The 15086-nt window shown below is 42.7% G+C and overlaps 1 protein-coding gene across 4 annotated transcripts in view; it reads left to right on the top strand.

Annotated features, from left to right (window-relative positions):
* SLC23A2 (solute carrier family 23 member 2) overlaps positions 1-15086 on the top strand; it is a 63856-nt gene that overhangs the window by 3375 nt on the left and 45395 nt on the right. For 2 of the 4 annotated variants that reach the window (XM_075523396.1, XM_075523398.1), the window contains exon 2: positions 499-597. The gene's annotated coding sequence lies outside the window, so the exon portion shown is untranslated. Of the gene's footprint in view, positions 1-498; positions 598-2476; positions 2686-15086 lie in introns of those variants that run through there. The other 2 variants (XM_075523395.1, XM_075523397.1) reach the window with 1 other exon arrangement.

Consider the following 15086-nt stretch of genomic DNA (forward strand, 5'->3'; position numbering starts at 1 on the left):
AGTCAGTGTTACAGGAATTTAGGCCAGTTAGGGCAATTACAGGAGGAATTCAGGCTATATATTTTTGATGGACAGGTATTTTACACTGGTTGAATTGGGAAGACTGGCATAAGCCTTCTATTGTGATTGTCTAGATGCAGCAACACCTCACCTGTTCAGGTAAATCCCTGAGTGAGCTTTGAGGAGCTCAGATAATCTCCTAGATGAGATGTAGCAAAGAAAAGAAAACAACAAAGGGAAGGTGTCTCCTTTAGGATCTCAAAGGTCTGCACACTAAATGATTAATGGCTGCTAATTTCTCTTGATAGCGTTGTTATGAAGGACGCGCACGTGTACATCCTGTGTCTCTGATTCTTCTGACTATTTTATGGTCCTGTGAATCATTCAGGCAGAAAGTGACTGAAGGTTTTTATAAATACCTCATGGTTCTTCACTACATTTTAATAACATAAATTATGTATGCCAGTAATCCCAGTAAAATTATTTTTACTTCTACAGCAGGACTGTGTGACAGCATAAAATGGGCTCTGGCTCCCTGAACGAGTGAAATGCTGGGGTATTTCCTGGAACTTTGCAGCACAGAAGGCCACCTGGAAGGTAATTCATCTATTTAAGAGGAACAAAGGCCTGAAAAATGCTTTGCTGCGTTTGAGCCTGTGGTTCCAGGGGGTCTACCTAGGTCAAATTCAGTTCTTGGAGTGCTAAATCTGCCGTTATCATCTTTCCCCTGCTTGTCCTTGGGATTATCGTGACCCCAAGGTCTCTTTATCTGTTAAATTTCAATCTGACTGATGCACGCGTCTGAACTTCCTACTTGCAGATCTCTTGCCATATTACCTGTGTTTCACTCTGCCATCTTCCACCAGGGGAGGGCAGGTTAGAAAATTATAACACTTAAAAAAAAAAAAGAGAGAGAGCTGTATCTCTGCCAATGATTTCTGAACACAGGAAGTCCTCATAGGGAGACTGCATCACTGAATGCGTATGATCCATCTTCCTGTACCAACTCCTGTCAACAGTGAAACTGCTGCAGTCTCAATCAATTTTGCATTACTAAAATGTCCCTTACATCACGGCTCCATGCTCTTCTACTCTAACAAACAAAGGCTATTAACATTTAAAAGCTGCACTATGTATATGTTTGGGATAAGGCCAGATATTGAATAATGTTAAGGGATCAATAGTCATAATCTAGAGCAGCAGAAGAGGTGCGTTGTGACTTATCTGTGTCCTATATAGTTCTCCATATGGTTCATCTGAAAGCCTTTTAGAAGCTTAACAAGGAGAGTATTGCAGTGAATGTGGAAATGATGCAGGAGGATAAGAAGCACAAATGTTCTAGAGGCCTTGTAGGGTCTACGGTCTTAAAATAAGCTCCTGGGTTTTAATGGGATCTGATGAAACCCTCTTTATAGGGGCAGTGGGATGGAAGGGGTCAGACAGCTGGCGAACAAATACTCAGTAAACACTCCCGGCAGCCGAACTCTGCACAAACAGCAACTATTAAGGCAAAGACCTGAAAAATCAACAAAGAATTGCAGGTCTGGGTAAAATGATGCAATGGATTACAATTAGTGTCACTGGTCTGGGGAGCACAGGCTTTCCTATCGACTTAGAGCTATGAGGCACCTTAATCAAATAACGAAGGGGGCCGGTGGGGGAGAAAGCGCAGCATCAGTCAATATTATCTCAAGGACACCTACTGTAAATTAGCAGGCTCGTGTTTGTAGCACGGTTTTGCTGGGGGGGAGAAAAGGTAGAAATTACCGGAGGTGGCTTCCCAGAAAAGCATTGAGCAGCAAAAGGTTTCATGAGCTGGCTGGCTCTTGGCATGTCCAAGAACTGCGGGTACCGGAAAGGGCAGAAGCCAAATTAAAGTGAGTTAAAGTTAACAAAACCCATTAGGAATTTCAGGTTTTGCCAAGAGGGATGAGAGAGAGGTGGTGTCCATCTTTGGTACAGGGTACTGAAGCAGCAGATGTCTGCGGTATGTCTGAAAACATCCAACTCCACGTGCTGCTGCGGGATCATGTCAGAGTTGCCCTGTCCCTCCAGCTGCAAACTGAGAAAATCTCAGGGAAGTGTGATTTTTAGGAAGAGGGATGTGTGTGTGGTGGAGGTGTCATCTTTTTTTGGGGGGGGGGCTCAACTTCTTTAGCCTTCCTTTTTTTTTCCCCCAATAAGCTCCCTCTGCTACTATAAAAGCTGGATTTTTCCTAAAAAAAAAAAAAAACAAAAAAAAACAAGAAAAACCAAACAACCCAAAACAAAAAAATACACGCACAAAAAAAAACCCCACCTCAAACCAAACCCCAGAAGGGGCCAGGGCTGAGGGCAGCCTGTGGTGACACCAGGCGAGCGCCATTTTCCCGGAGGCTGGGGAGAGGACCCCCTCCCTAGAAGAAGCGCCGCGGGGGGACCGAGCCCCGCCGCGGGGCTGGCAGCCTCCCTCGGCCCGTCCTAGCGGCTTGGCCAACCGCCCCCCCGGGGCCTCCGCCACGGCCGGGCCCTGAGGGCAGGCGGGAGGGCGGCGGGCGCCATCTTGCCGGGGGCGGAGCGGGGCCCGGCCCGCCCCGTGCTCTGCCTGCCGGGGCGGCCCCGGCCCCGCCGCACTCGCCGCTGCCGACCGAGGGGAGCGGAGCCGCAGCCCCCGGCGCCATTGCCGCTCTTAGCCCGCTATGGCAGGTGAGCCCGTCCTCCTCCTCCTCCTCCTCCTCCTCCTCCTCCCCCTCCTCCTCCCCCTCCTCCCCCCGCGGGCAAGGCGCTGCCGCTCGCCCGCCCTGAGGGAGAAGCCTCGCCGGCGCCTCCCTCGCGGCGCTCTCCCCTTAGCCCGCCGCGGTCATTGCTCTCGCCTCCCGCCTGCTGTCACGTCCATCCCGGCCCCCCGTCGTCGCCTGAGACGTCCATCCCCAGACGCCCGGGGCTCACCCCTTCCTCCTCCCGGGGAGGTGGGTCGGGGCTCCCCGGCAGCCTCCACCATGTTGCCCGGCCGCCGTTCACCTTGGCCGCGCGGCTCCCGCGCCGTCCGTACCTCTCCTCCTCTCCTTTTTATTTTATATTTATATTTTAAACCTCTCCATATTTTACGTGCTGGCCTTTTCTGGCTCGGCATCGCCTCCGGAGGGGAAGGGGCACGGGCATCTACCTGGGGCATGGCCTGGGCGGCCGCGGGAGAGGGGGATGCCCGAGGTGGGCACCTGCGGCGGGATCACCTGCCCTGCCACGCAGGGACACCGGTGGGAATTTAGCTGTGGGGGTGTGTGTGTGGGGTTTCTCTGTTCCATTGAGGTCATCTATTTTTTTAATTATTTTTTTTTCTTTAATCTGAAACAAAATGGGGGGCAGAGTCGTAGGCTTGCAAATGGGATGGAGAAATGCAGGTTAATTCTCCCCTGGTCCTGAAGGGGTGGCCTCGCTTTCTTGTCTGATCGCATTCTCGTGATACGCTTTGAGGGTTTGGTGGTTTTTTTTTTTCCTTTTTATTTATTTGTTTGCTTTTTTTGGTTGGCTTTTATTTTTTTCAGTACAGATCGAAGCAGTAAATATTTCTGATTTCTGCTTTTGACTTGCGAGCCCCGTTCAGTATCGTGCGTGGTTTTCTTTTGTTTTAAGGTACATTTTGGGTAGAAATAAGTGACGTAGGTAGCACAGAAAAATGCCTGAACAAAGCTCGTCGAAAGCCTTCGATTAGGTTTCCTTACTTAACGGACAACGACTACCTGCCTATACCGTGTGTTTCTGTTGTTAGTGGCTTTTGCCTTTTTTCATAAAATATGGGAACGCAGGCAGAGGCTTCTACAGTTTCATTCCTGTCCTTTCATTTTGGAGCCGTCATTGTCATTTTGTAGACTGGGGAGACAAACGCTTAACGCAGTTTGGGGTCCCATGCAGCGTGTCCCTTAACCTCGCCAGGTGAGTGCAGGCAGGGGCTGACCCCGAAAGGGAGCTGCAGGCAGAGCCAGTAGAAGATTCTGGCAGGAAAGGGAAATCCCCAGATGTATTTAAGACAAGGTAAAGACTTCGCCTGTTAATTTTTTCCATCTTATCGTTTGCCCCATGCAGCTGACTCTCTTAGTATGAGTTCAGTGCCAGGTAAATGCTGGGCTCCCTGTTGCTGTTGAACCTGACCTGCTGAAATAAAAATACCAAATGCTCCGTTTTCATAGGGAGCTTAATATGTCTGTGTATCCTCACTGCAGCACAGTGTTGCCGTACTTGAGCAAGCTTTAAATTACCCAGTTTAAGCTTAAATTAAAAAAAAAAAAAAAGAGCTGTTTTGGGTCATGGTTTTACTGGCAGCTGGAGTTTGATGCAGGCTGTAAAACCTAGCAGAGAAGCCGAACAAATACTGGAGTGATTAGCTACTGATGTGCTCCCCACCTTGATCTGCCTGGTGACTTCACTGTAGATAAAGGATTATTGCAACAGGTAGCTCAGGTTAGTAAACTGGAAAATAATCTTTGAGATATGTAAAACAATTGGATTAGTAGTTGATGAGCTCTTACAACCCTACTCCTAGCTTTGAGTCATGATCCAGATAGCTTGAAATTAGAGCAGTATTAACGTGGGGATGCACTGGAACAAATTCAACCTTGGGCTAGCAATGAGGTTAAACAAGCCCTGAGATTTTTATCATGGATTTAAAGAAGCCTTTGGCTTTAGTAAAGATGCAAATGGGAGTTGAAAATGTCTTGTCAGAGCCCTGGGGATAAGGAAAGGAGGTAAGGACTACAATTCTCAAGGGTGGGTTGTTCTGCTGTTCCTTAATAGGCCACATTCATATGGTTTAAAATCCATCCCAATCTGCCACTTGCCTGTAAACCCTGCTCTTAGCTAGGCTTAAATTTGGTGAACTGCTTTCTCAAGGCACCTGGTTCTCGTGTTGAGTAGATGTAAGGAGCTGGATGGAAATAAGGTTCTCTGAGTACAGGCCTCTTGCTCATTCTGCATCTTCAGTACGGAAACAAATCTGAAGGAGAAACAGCTTTTCAAATAGTAGGATAATTTGGGCTGCAGGTTGATGAATGTTTCCTTTGGTGACGGCACCAATTTAAGCCGCCCCCATCCATCACCGGCTGCGTGCTCCCAGCCTTGCAGTGACCCCTCGGTGGTGCTGGTACCCCTGCGTGGAAGGCTGCTCAGTCAGTGAGGTCAGGGAGCTTTTTTGGGTTAGCCCACAAAAGCCTTGCTTTGCTATTGAAGTCAGATCTCTTTGGAGAATTTTTACCTGCTCCTTACCTTCTCTGAGCCACGGGTAGACCTGCATGTACATCCCTAAAGCTTTCCTGAGTGATGTATGTGTATGGGGGGGTTTTTTTAAAGACTGCTAATATGAGAATTTCTGTCTTCCGTAGTTGAAGCTAACAGGGAGTTGAATTCCGGTGGAGGAATAAAAGTCCTGTCTTTGTTGGTGTTACTTGTTTGGAGACTATTTTCTTCAGAGGGAGCTTAAGATAATGACAGTGTTTGAGGATTCTTTTTTTTTTTTCTTTTTTTTCTCCCCCCCCTCCTCCCGCCAACAGAAAACTGTATGACTGTAGATTTTCCCCGCATTTGTTTAGAAGACTCTGTAGAAGATGCTGCATTTGCATGCAGTTACTATTTCAAAGGTTTTTAAATTAAACCAGATTGAGTTTTCTTTCTTTGATTCTGCTGTATGTTTCTTTTTTTTTTTCTTCCTGGTATAGTCAAAGGTGTCAACTTCCTCAATATAATGGACTTTTTTATTGTGCTATGAAGGGGCTTTGTTGTGCTGTTTAGGTTGATTGGAGACGGTTGAAAACTAAATGGGTGAAACTTTACCCATCTTCAGTATGGATTCCTCCAGAAGCGGCTGTTAAACTGCTCTAATGACCTGATCTGAACTACAGCAGTTAACCTCTTCTGATCCTTGTCTGTACAAGGGGAAGACAACTGGCACGTCCTCGTCAGCTATTCCAGTTCATAACAGATTACAAACCAGTGTCCCATGCAAGGTGGTTTTTGGAAGATCTTGTTCTGCTGTAGCTGTTCCAGTCAATGTCTTCGTGTGAACCACGTAAGAAAAATAGTAAGAAAACTCAAGCCCGAAAAGATTCTATGGGATCGTTTCTTCAATAGATTTATTTTACTTTCAAACGCTGCTTTATGCATTTAGTCTTAAAGAGAAAATGCAGATGGCTGCGCAGAACGGGTTTTCTTCCATTGAAGATGATGGTTCATGTATTGCTGGAAAAATTTATTTGTATCAAGTGTTCTTATTTACGAAGCCTTAGTGGTCATGAAATGGTCTGACAGCAGTTACAGCGTGTTTTATTTTACTTAAAAGCTGCGGGAACAAAATATTGACAGTCAGGATGAGTAAAGAGAGCTGCATCATGATGTAGTGTAAGGCAGGAATAAAATAAATCATGTAAAATGAAAGCTATTTGCCATGTTCTCTAGCCGTTCCCAGGGGTGAAGTGCATTAAGACATTGTGCTAACTCCGTGGTACTGCATATAAATACTTCTATCAGTACTGGGGAGCATATTTGCTTTATGGCTAAATATTTTTAGTTGTTATGAGCTGTCTTATGACAATGTTTATTTGAAGGCAAAAAAGAAATCTGATGATATTTGGCCATTTTCAGGTTATGGGAAGGAAATGGCTGCTGTTTGAATGCTCATCTGTTAGAGATGAATCTAAGCGTGGATTTCTTGCCATGGTAATTTGGCTATGAAAGGAGTAGAACTACCTCCTTGGGAAAGGGAATTGGGGTGTTGAAACATTGCTGGCACTTCATGGGAAAAGGAAGTAGGAGGGAGAACTAGACTTCTAGTTAAGAAGTCTCCTGCTCTAGTTTTATTCCTTGCACTTAGCGTTAATCTTGGCAATTTCTGTTGCCAAACATAGCAATAAAAATGTGGATGGCATCAGAAGTACAGCATGCCTAGTGATGCACGATGCGTCTCCCATGGTTTTCTAATCCTCTGCGCTCTCAGAGGCTTGATGAACTTATTTCCTGGTACTGAACGTTGTCATCAGTCTAGTAAATAGTGAATCATCATTTACCTTGGGTCTGCAGAGAGCTGTGACTCTTTTCTTGGCTGTGCCGTGGCCTTAGAGTGGAGTTGGGCCAACTGGGCTTTGAAAACTCTGGGTTGGTTTTGGGAAGGACGAACTGGCCGCCAAGGTCCCAGCCAGGCTGTTGTGAGGGAGTCCCAAAGCACACATTTCGGTTGGCTCCATCCTGCGCAGCGGGAACGTATTGAAATACTCTTTGTTCCTATCCGGCAGCTCCATTTTATTATTTGCAGGGGAATGGCTGGGCTCGAGGTAATTGTAAAACTAGTCTTTAACGGGTTTATAATTAGAAATTCAGTGATCTAAATCTCCTTGTCTCTCAGTTCTGAGGCCAGAAGATGAAAGTGCTGGTTATGGAGGGCGAGGGAGGGGAATGCAGTTACCATCCAAGAGTCTGGTCTTTTTTTTTTTTTTTTTTAATTAAAAAAAACTGCTTCAGGAGAGAATAAACTTTGTCCTATTCTGGTGAAAGGGAATTTCCGATTTCTCTTCTCACCACACTCAGGCAGTCAGGTTCTTTTATTCTTCCCCCAAAACCTACGTTACTAAGCGTGTCACAAAATTGATGTGTATTGGTAAGAGTGTGTCACGTGCACCTTCGAATGATGGTATAGCTGGATTTTAGCTTGGGTATTATGGAGACTGATATATCTTTCCCCTCTGAATGAGTGATGTTTTGATCTTGTACTTGCGTCAGCAAAATGCTTGAGAAAACAAGCTCTGTCTGATAGTTGTATTTTTAGGAGCAGATTAGTCCGGTTGTAATTGTGTTAGAGGAGCTGTAAGTAGCAGCACGGTACCTGGGAGTATTTTTGAACTTTTAGGCTCTGTGTGGTATGAAAGCAATAACTGAACTTGTTTATGCGTGTTTGGATTTAACCAGCAGTTGCTTGTTATCTCTTTGTGATAAAACGGACTGTTTTAATTTGGCACCTGTTTCCTTTATGCTTGCTTTAGATTGAAATTGCTTGAAGTATGGGCTCAAATTAGTATAAATGGTGAAGGAGAGATTGACTCACCGTTATTTTGCTTTTGACTGTTTTGAAAGGTAGTGACTCACTGAACGGATTTCAAATGGCTCAATGTCCCCCAAATTTGTCGTCTGAATTTATTTTTAAATCAAACCATTGCAGTGCTTGTGTCATTCGAACAGTTGGCTGAAGCATTTTGAGAATGCATGGTAGACAGCAGTGCTGGCGTAGCAGGAAAGTAAGTAAAAAGCGACTTCAGGGGGTTTTACACACTTACATTCCTGGGCATTAACCTCGTGTGTGGATGCTTTGAGTAGTTTGGGCTCTAAATGCAGCAACACATTTTAATTGGATTTACTTTTATTTTGCATGGCCATGAAATGGCAGCCTAGGGCAATAAGGCCTATTTTAGTGATATGCTGGCTATTAGTACGCTTGTAAGATTGTAAAAATTAGGAGAATAAAGTGCAGTTCAGAAGCTTTAATAGGAGGGTACCTTAAACACTTGGTCTACTAAGTGTGCTCTTAGCTGTGTTTATATGATGAGGCAGTTAATGTGCTGTTAGCGAACTTTTCCCAGTCTTTCCCTGCTCTGGATGTTGATGACCTGGTGTTAGCAATGGGAAGGAAATGCTGGAAGTCTTTGACCGCTGGAGTCTACCATTAAGCACATCTTTATTGAGCGCTCTTTCTTTTCTAGCACAGACTAGTGATCTGAAGAGTTTCTTTTTTTCCTGGCCTTGTTATCACTTAACCTGTATTGTCTTGTATTTAAGCATATAGCTCAGTGTTTCTGTTTTGCTGTGCTTTTAAAGAAAAAAGTGTGTATCTGTTCTTACCAGTATTCAAGGTCATATAGAGTATCTCATAAAACCAGGCATGTGACTCCATGTCACGACTTTCACTTTTTATTTAGAAGCTTGGAATGGAAATAAAAAGCTGCACTACAAAGTTAGCAACCTCTTTCTTATTTTGTAGCTGAATAAAATTAAAGTGTCCCAGACCTAATAGTGCTTAATGGACTGTGCTGTGATAAGGTTTGAATTTCCATGGAGTGTTTGAATCCCAACAGCAGGAAAATAAATTTGTAAATTCTACAATTTTTTGCTCTCTTTATTACATGTCCTTTTTGTGGAGAATGCTGTATTCAGACCCTTACCATACGTGACCAAAGAAAACACACATCCTTGTTTTTGTGGATGATGTACTCTAAAGCATCAGCTGCCTCACAAGTTATAGCAGCTTTTTTTTTTCCTTTTTCATTTTCTATACAAAATGAATTGTTTCTGAAAGTTGAACTAGATGTTCCTGATGCAAGAAGCATTTGCTTGATCATATTTTAACAGATTGGAGTTTTTGATAAAAGCTTAAAGAGTGCTGTTTCCTGATGAGCATTTCATTCTATAAAGGCCAAACCAAAGGAATAATTGGGATTCAGATTGACAAGAAAGAAATTGGAGCTCCAGGTCCCTATTCTGTAGGATCAGACTGCAAGGCGTAATTGCAATATTCTCATACTGTTCTGTGCCCTTTACATATATGGGAACAATAACAGTTATCTGTCATTTGCTGATATTGGAAGTATGTATTTGCATGGGTACCATTTAATTTCATGTGTGGAATTTTGGGAGATTATGCTGAGCATAATAGTTACTATCAATACAATTTTACAGGGCTCTGTTCTGGTTTATTCAGACTGTTAGACACTTGTTGGTTACCTGTAGTTTATTCCAACTTACTAGTAGATGCTTTTAAAACTCAAACAAAAAAATTGTGTGGACGAGGGGGTGGCTTTTTTTTTTTAATACCCAAGTGTTGTGGTTTTGTTGTAGTAAGATAGCGTATCTATTTATTTGCTCTAGCCAGAAACTGACAGTGGGGACAGCTCAGTTTGTGCTGTATTCATTTTAGAACGTAGAAAACAGAACATCTGGCTAGGTATAAATAATAATCTTTAGTGTAGACTGGCCCTACAGCTTGAATTTTCCTGGATTGCTAGTCGCGTACTGAGGTCTATAAACTGAGTCGGCCCTTACGAGTCAGGCTTTCAAACGAGCTGATGTTTTCATTGTCTGTCTGTCTTGTTTGCAAATACCAGAAAAAGCAAAGGATGGAAGCCTGAGCTCTTTCAGAGATGGTCCGTGGTCCTTCTCGTGAAAACATAGATCTGAAAAACCCCTTCTGCGGAAGGGGAAGAACTCCTGTAATCTTGAGCCCTGGGTACTTGTAAACATCCATTGCTAATGAGTCTTCCTCCTCTTTGGAAGGGATCAAACACATTTAATGCTTTTCATGAAGATGCTTAATAAGGCACAATTGAATCAAGCAAAGCTGTCCATTAAGCCTTCTGTTCAGTTTCTTAGTATAAATGAGCCTAAACCCAAAGTATTATCTGAGCTCTCCTCCTTGGCTGTTCGGTTTTGGTAAAGATTTTATGATCAGTATTAGCCCAATTTTTAATCTCGCTTAGGTGCACTGTTCCTTGCTTTCTAAACCCGCTGAATCGTAGACTGCAGAACAGTGTGCCGAGTGTATTAAGATCCGCGTCTAATTACTGTTTTTGTTCTGGAGGCTGTTGTGACAGATAATGTTTTGTTGAATGGCAGGTAATAGATTTATTATGGAGACAGCACAGCGTGTGGGTACCTTCAAAGGAGAGACTATCTGTATTGGTCTTTTCTCCTCTTAATTATTCAAATGGAAAATTTTGTTTGAGGGCAAAATGTATGCCTAAACGATGCTACTCCAAATAGTAGCAGCAAAGAATTCTCGCGCTTTAAGTGATGCCAATTAGGTAAGGATAATTGCAATTATTTTTTTTTTAAAGTAGTGCTATACAGACATCTGCAAAAGAGCCCAGAAGATGAAGGAACCAGTAAGGTACAATATTGAAACCACAGTATATTGGCTAAAAAAGGGTTGTTTTACTGGCAAAACCACAAAAAAGTATTCCACTAAATGTTGCCAAAATACTTTCTTGTAAAAGGCATGTCCTGCTGAAAAGAAAAAGCTTTCCCTCAATGAACTATAGTTGGCATAAATATTATTATATAGTTGGCATAAATATTATTATAAGTAATGTGAACTGTGTGAAAATATTACAATTTTTTGTGTTTTTCCTGAGCAGTCGGCTCGGTATGAAGCGGACTGGTCCATTTCTGTCACTTCAGTTCGAGAAGAATGCACTTAGCATTCTTTAACAGTTTTGTTGCTTGTAGGGATATTTAATTCATTAATATATATTTAATGGATTCTTAATTAACCGCTTACGTCTGGAGAAAAATCTTCAAAGCTGTTGGACTAAATTACATCTTGCATCTCTGCGTGGTAACATGTTATATGACGTACAGGTTAGATGTCAGCTAGGTTTCAACAGGTCCTAGTTACCTCCTGTCTCTGCTAATTGTCCCTGTGGACTCAGAGGACTGAACCGGTGGCGTCACGTTAACTTCTCGAGCCGCGAGCAAGATGTGCAGATGCGCATTTATAAGGAAGTAGGTCACGATTGTGGTGCATGTCAACACTTTCACCTAAGCCTGCCTGAAACATGAGTACGGGAAGTTAATCAGCAAGTCTGGTTAAACACAAGCCTGTCTCTATAAACACTTCCAGGCTCGTTGTGAAATTAATAAATTAGTAATTGCTTGGCTTAACATGTGGGAATGAAATGCAGGGTTGCGTACAGTTGTTTAGTATGTGGGCAGAGAGTAAGCAGCGCTGGTTTAACTTAAAAATCATTAATGGCAATAATGACTTAATTTTCCCCCATGGCTATGGGAAACAAAGCTATGCTTAGTGACCAAAACTCATGGGACAAACAGTTGGTGAACAGTTATCGGTAGTAATAAATAGCATCTATTATTGCTAATATAATTAATAATAGCATCTATAATTGCTCTCTGGCACCAATAGATGATCTGCTTGCGCCCTGCCTTTTGCCAGTTCCAGCAGAAAGAAATTCTCTTGCCGTTTTGGGGGTTGGCTCCAGGTAAGGACTCGGGGGCTCTAAAACCCGGCACGGTGACAACTTACTTCTGGGAAGGTATTTGAGCAGATGTGTCGGGATTGTGCTCGCAGCAGTCAGCAGTCTGAAGCCAGAAGATACTTGGCCTGCAGAACTGAGGGTACTGTGTAACACAGCAAAGGCTGCCTGCACAAAAGCACGCGAAGAATCATGCTGTCTCTCCCCCTCAGCGCTTGGAAGCCTTGAAACATTTCCTCTGCAAGTGGTATAAATTTGCTGATTATTCCCAGGAAAGATTTCTTGAAATAATCTTGAAGGAGTGAAAGGTCACTGAGCAAGGAGGGCATAACTCTTCCAGCTGGATAATTAAAAAGAAAATTAAAAAGTGTGCTAAGTTTGAGATTGACTTGTGGCCATGCTTTGAAGATTAAAAGGGCTTTTTTCATTTCAGAGGAAGGAGGTTGGGATTGGTGGGAGGAGGAGTTGTGGCTGCTGGAGCAGTTGGGCAGTACTGTGAAGCTGCATTTGCCGTTTGCTTGCTGAACCGTGAACGAGATAGCCATACTTCTGTTCAGTAATCCTGGTATCTGCTCTTTTTCCCCCGATTTTAAAACATTTAGTCTCACAGCTAGAGTTTTCAACCTGGCTGCTCACTATTTAGTGCAGGTAGATTTTTAGGCATCTGAGCAAATGGTGTATTGAGTTCAAAACTGCATGAATGTTTTTTGTATAACCATGTTTTGCCTTAGAAAATGAAAATAACAGCAACTTCAGCTAAAGGAGAGAACTTTCCATGTTCTTTGCACAGCCTCTAGCAAGATCAGTCTGCTGTTTTTTTCTGTATAGAGATTTAGCCCGCGATTTTGAAACTACTTGCAGTCAGAGAGAGAGAGAGAAAGCTAAAACCTGAATGTGCTAACTAAATGGTAACAGCAAAATAATGCCAAAGCAATACCAAACAATTACAAAACTGCAACTTTAGCAGATAAGACCAACAGATGTTTCAAGTCTAGACTTAGTATATAAATTTGCATATCCACTGTGTTTTGTGATGTGCAGCATTGAATAGGTCAGAGCTGTTGGGCCGACGTGGGTTTTTGCTCACAGCTGGAACCCGTGAGTGCACCTAGGATGTGCTTTTGTGGTCTGATGTTTGAGAAATGAAGAGATTGAAGTCGTAAGTGTGAAGCCTAACTGTAGAGTTCCAGTTTGTAGCTTATTAGGTGTAGGGTTATTAGGTACTCAGGCTTTTTAGGTCAGTTGTGTGTTGTTCCCTTGGCGGAGTTATTGCATACTTGAGTTTGGGCCGTATACTGTCTTCTTCTAAGCGTATGTTGAAGTTGACAGCGTTTCCCTGGGCATCTGGGAATATGCAAAGGTAATGATGTTTTAAGGGTAGCAACCTCTCATGGTGCTATGTTGACCAATAAACAGGTTTTACTTTTGCGAGTTCTTAGAAGAAAAATGATTTAAGCTTTTGCCTTTAATTACAAGCATACCTGTAGGTCCAGGAAAGACGTAGGCGTCTGACTTAGTTTATGGATGTGGTGAATACAATAGCAGGTCACAAAAAGCACATTCCTTCTCCATTAATTTTTGAAGCGCTTTGATCTGTGCCTGTGGAGTATATGGCTTTGGCTTCACTACTCTTCTGTTGTTGTTTTTCCTTGAAAATGATTTCTTATTTCTTGCCCAGGAATCAGCCACAGGTATTTTTAAAGGCACTTCCATCTTGTAATTACTTCTTTACGTAGAAGAACCATCGGTCTGCTTTGATGTACATCTCAGACCCTATATTTTTCTTACGAGTATTTAAAAGTACACAGTTGCAGGAAAAGTTCTAAGAAACACCATAATACGAGCTGTAACTGAATTCAGGATTTAAGAAGAAAAGAAGTTGGCCACACAGCATTTCATTCTCTAACTGGAAAAGTGGAATTCACTTAACGTGGACTGCCTCTAGGTATCCTTTCTGTTCGATGAGAGGGATGTACATTTTAATGGGTTGAGTCACGTAGAAGACGTCGTGTAGGTGTAGTACCCAGGACCATGCATTGCTCATTGAATTACATGGTAAGCTTTCAAAGCAATTTCAGTAATTCTTTGTGTATATTTGACACAGCATTAGGCAAGAGAAGAGTAGATGTTTTCATATTAAAGCATATCTTCTGGTAAGTGCTTTTCCAAGGAATTTATAATTCAGTGGTTTTATAAATGTCTCTGTAAGATCAAACTTAATGGCTTAGTCTTTCTGCTGTTGCAGGTTGTAGGTGGAAGGGGATCTATTTATTCTACTAATATGCGATGCTGTTTTCTTGTGTTTGCTGTATTATGTTAAGGGTATTCTGGAAGATGTTCATGGGAGTCTGCTGTATAAATTGAACCTCTTCACTGATGTAAAAGATACATATTTATTATGACTTAGGTAGGAAGAATACTTAAATTAGGAGATCGCTACAAAAATGCAGTCGGGAGACTCATTTGGCCATCATAAATGAGGCATCCTACACCTCACCCTCCTGATGAAACAGGATGTTCTTGCAAAGAAGATGTGCCTTTTTCTGATAGTGTTGCTCTGGGAAGGATGCGTTGCCACAGCTGAATATTTGTGAGGCATCTGCTATGCTGGAACAGGCTCTTTTTTTTTTTTTTTTTTAATTGTGGAACAGAGAACCTCTTCTTAACAGCTTTTCAGTTTTTCAGTGACTGCATCAGACTTGCCTTTTTATGTTGTGTTTTTCTTGTTATTACCTGGCAATATATGAAAGTTCAAAGGAGGGATTTAGTAACCAGGTGTTTGTGGTCACTGGGTCATATTATTACCAGTTTTGATCATATGAGATAACCGTTGTCTGCCATCCCTACACACAAGACAGGGTTTTCAGCACAGTGGAGAGAGGTGACTTCAAAGAAGAATTTTGTCCTGAGTGCTGCAAAACTAGGGAGGATGGCCTCGGACTAAATATTCGAACTCAGAAGGCTGCCTGTAAATTGTCAGTTTACCAATGTCTGCCTAACAGCAAACATTTGTAATTTGACTAGGGCACTCTGATGTGTTTGTTTCATCCTTAAACTGAACACTGTATGTCTGAGAAGAAGGCAAAAAAT

Source organism: Mycteria americana, chromosome 23, assembly GCF_035582795.1.
Source record: "Mycteria americana isolate JAX WOST 10 ecotype Jacksonville Zoo and Gardens chromosome 23, USCA_MyAme_1.0, whole genome shotgun sequence".
In the NCBI taxonomy this organism is placed as follows: domain Eukaryota; kingdom Metazoa; phylum Chordata; class Aves; order Ciconiiformes; family Ciconiidae; genus Mycteria; species Mycteria americana.